This window comes from Octodon degus, unplaced genomic scaffold (assembly GCF_000260255.1).
Source record: "Octodon degus isolate 3935 unplaced genomic scaffold, OctDeg1.0 scaffold00073, whole genome shotgun sequence".
NCBI classification, from domain to species: Eukaryota; Metazoa; Chordata; class Mammalia; order Rodentia; family Octodontidae; genus Octodon; species Octodon degus.
In genome coordinates, this window is record NW_004524649.1 from 2,051,901 (window position 1) to 2,056,107 (window position 4,207).

General features: G+C 41.5%; 1 pseudogene; it reads right to left on the bottom strand.

Annotated features, from left to right (window-relative positions):
• The window catches only part of LOC101589429, a 2,776-nt pseudogene extending 2,304 nt beyond the window's left edge, over positions 1-472 (bottom strand).
• Between the last annotated feature and the right edge of the window lie 3,735 nt (positions 473-4,207).

Consider the following 4,207-nt stretch of genomic DNA (forward strand, 5'->3'; position numbering starts at 1 on the left):
CCCTGGTTCCGCAAAAACAAAAGTCTTAGGGTCAGGGAAATGGCTCAGTAGAATAAGTGCTTCCCTGGCAAGCACAAGGGTCTGAGTTCAATTCCCGGTTCCAAAAAAAAAAAAAAAAAAAAAAAAAAAAGTCTTTATAAAGGTGAAATAGGAGGCTCTTCTTGCAGCATCCTGCTTTTCTCTTCCAGTCCCTTATTTGCTTTCCTCTTGAATTTGGACAGTAGCTGCTGAAGAAGGCCCTTTACTGCATCTTGCTCTTTCACACATGTACTTTCATTTGAAAAAAAAAATTGAAATTTGTTGTATACTTTGCATAAAGCACCATCTGACGTTGAATTTTAGCTTTTCCTTCTGGACTAATTTTATGCCATTTAATATCTGCATATATATGGCTGGATGTAAATCTATCTTTGCTTTCGGGTGCCCAAGCTATTCTTCCTGCCAAGAGGTACAGAACTCTATCTTGCTTGTTTTGTTTTGTTTTGTTCTTTTCAGAACTGGGGATTGAACTCAGGCCCTTGTGCTTGCCACGGAAGCGCTTATTCCACTGAGCCATCTCCCTGGCCCCCATCTTGCTTCTTTGGATGTGCCTTCATTAAGACCAGCAAACTTCTTTACAAGAGGTTACCATGGTAGCTGTAAATTGCAAGTGGAAGCTACAGTCTCCAACAGGCAGTAATTAAGTACAATTGGTTCTGCTTCACTGTCTGTCCTACAGCTGCTGCTGGAAAGAGGCTAACCCCTGGGGCTTCTGCCCTTACCAATGTCTGTTACTGGGAGGTCAGCCCTCTGTCACAGGCTGCAGGATCTCTCATGAGTTTTATCTTCAATGATCAAGTTCTTATGTATATAAAGTTACTGAAATCCACAGAGGAGACGGAATCCTTTAGTCAGTCACAGAAATTATGACCCAATGGCCCACCAAATGAGCAGGCAATTTTGAAATCCTATTAGGCTGGGGAGATGGCTCAGTGGAATATGTGCTTCCCTGGCAAGTGCAAGGGCCTGAGTTCAATCTCTGGTTCTGCCAAAAAAAAAAAAAAAAAAAAAAAAGAAAAAGAAAAAGAAATCCTGTTCATTATATAATACACACACAAATCTCATAAAGACAAAAAAAAAGCAGTGATTCTTTATATGTTCGGGATAGGAGTCCTTTGTCTGAAGGACAGTCTGCTATAATTTTTACCCAATTCATGGTTCTTTTTTTTTTTTTTTTTTTTTTTTTTTTTTTCAGAACCAGGGATTGAACTCAGGTCCCTGCACTTGCCAGGCAAGTGCTCATTCCACTGAGCCATCTCCCCGGCCCACTGGTTCTCTTTCTACTCTGTTGGTGATTTCTTTTGACATGCAGAAACTTTTCAAAAAGATGAGATCCCAATTACTGATTCTTTGAAGTATTTCTCGTGGTTTGGCTTTTGTTTATGAGCTTATTACCTACCCCTATGTCCTTAAAATTTCTACCTACTTTCTCTTTTAGAAGATTTAATGTTTCTGGGGCTGGAGAGATGGCTCGGTGGTCTAGGGCACCTACTTAGAACAAGCTTAGCAAAAGCATCAGGGACCGCGGTTCAATCCCCCAGCACCACATGCCAGCCAGCCCTGCCCCCTGGTGGGCTGAGCTGGCCTCTCCTCTCTCTCTCTCTCTCTCTCTCTCTCTCTCTCTCTCTCAAATAAATAAATAAAATAAAAAAATAAAATAAATATTTAAAAAAAGAGTGTTTTTTTTAAAAAAAAGATTTAATGTTTCTATTTTATTTATTTATGTATTTATGTATTTAGTACAGGGTCTACAAGGTCTCATTACATAGATTACACTTGTAGTGATCCTCCTGTTTTCTTTCTTTCTTCTTTTTTTTTTTTTTTTTTTTTTTAGGAACCGGGGATTGAACTCAGGCCCTTGTGCTTGCCCAGGAAGCACTTATTCTACTAAGCCATCTCCCAGGCTTCTTCTCCTGTTTTCAACCTCACAAGTGCTAGGATTATGGGTGTATACCGCCATGCCCAGTCTCAGTAACTGTGTCAGTGCACCCCAAGGCAGGGGGCTGGCATGGCATATAATGCTGGGAGTGTTTCTATTTTTTTTTTTTTTTTTTTTTTTTTTTGCGGAACTGGGGATTGAACTCAGGCCCCTGTGCTTGCCAGAGAAGCACTTATTCCACTGAGCCATCTCCCCGGCCCCTAGTATTTTAATATTTAAATCTTTCTTTTCTTTGATCCATCTTTTTTATTATTTATTTATTTTGTATTTTAGGGAAGGGTCTACCAGGTTTTCAAGGTCTCACCACTAGATTAGACTCATAGTGATCTGCCTGTTTACAGCCTCCCAAGAGCTGGGATTACAGGAATGTGCCACCATGCCCAGACTCAATTGCCCTCTCAGCAGGCCCTGGGATCAAACCCCTCCTCCCACTTCCCTCCCCCCCTGCACCTGCTTGCAGGTGCTTTAATCTGCTGTGCTATTTTTTTTTTTTTTTTCGGAACCAGGGATTGAACTCAGGCCCTTGCACTTGTCAGGGAAGCACTTATTCTACTGAGCCATCTCCCCAGCCCTATGCTGAGCTATTTGACTGGCCCTTCTTTGATCCATCTTGACTGTAGTTTTGTGCATGGTGATAGGCATGGGTCTATTTTAAGCCTTCAGCATATAGAAAGTCAGGTTCTCTAATAACCATTTATTAAAGAGGCTGTCTTTCTTCTAATGAATACCTTTGGCTCCTTTGTCAAAGATAAGGTAGTTTAGTGTATTTGTAGTCGTGTCTGCATCTTCTAATCTGTTCTTTTTCTCCGTCATTATTATTATGATATAACTGCAATGAAATCTCTGTCCACATTGAACCATGTGGAGAAGTGCAAGAGGTGATAGATATTTTAATCTGTTTGATTTAATCAATTTGATAGGTTCTGGCCCTATTATAAATTACTGAATTATTATAGTGGTCATCTAACATGGCCTAAGCCCTTAACAGCTTGTCTTCCCAATAACCACTTTCTCCTTCTCCCCAACTCCAGCCCTGGACCCAATTTCCTCTCACCTTTCCTGCACAGGAGAGACCCCAGTCAGCTCCTTACATGTAATTGAAACTGACCCTCAAACTCCACACAAAGTCCGTAAAAGTCAGCTTTCTTTGTCTCAGGTCAGAGGATTCCCCCATCTGCGCTTGAGCCTCTCCATGTCTTTGGAGACATGGAGAATAAAGGACAATAAAGGATCCTTTTGACTTCCGCTGTCATGGCGCTGCGGGGTCAGTGTGGAGCGCGTTGAGCCCGCACCTCGCTAGGCCTCCTTCTGTGGCTTCTACTGGCTGGACACTGTGCGGGAAGGACTCTGGGAGACCTTCAAGCTGCACAATGGAGGCAGTGACCTTTGAAGATGTGGCTGTTAACTTCACCGTGGAGGAGTGGGCTTTGCTGGATCCATCCCAAAAGAAGCTCTACGGAGATGTGATGAGAGAAATGTTTAGGACTGTGGCTGCTTTAGGTAGAGCCTGGGATGACCAGGTGGAAGAAGAGCATAAAAATCGCTGGAGAAATCAAAGAAATGAAGATATGGAGAAATGGTACCCAGTAAATATGTCCGCCATAGCTCACACTGGAATGAAGGCATATGAGTTTTTGGGATTGGAAGAAAAGCTGTATAAATGTAATCAACATGCAAGAACCTGCAGTGATTTTCACTCTTTTCAGAATGATGCAAGGACAAAGACTAGAGAGAAATCCCATGAATATAATCAATGTGAAAAATCCTACTTTGATCTTAGTGAAAGAACTCAGCTTAGAGAGAAGACCTTTGTATATAAGGAAAATTTGAAAGCCTCCAGTACACCCAGCAGTGCTCAGAGCCATGAAAGAAGTCACACTGAGCAGAAACCCTATGTATGTAAGCAATGTGGGAAAGCTTTTAGTACACAACGTTACTGTAAAAAACATGAAAGGCTTCACACTGGGGAGAAACTCTATGCACGTAAACAGTGTGGGAAAGCTTTTATTATGCATAGAGATTGTAAAATACATGAACGAATTCACACTGGAAAAAAAAAGGATCCTTTTATCTTTCCTATCTCTTTAATGCACTGCTGAAAAACCTAACACAATTGATAATGTAAGCATACATAGGGTCCAGGGAGATAGCTCAGTAGAACTACCGCTTGCCTGGAAAGTGCAAGGTCCTGAGTTCAATCCCTGGTACCACCAAAAAAAAAAAAAAAAA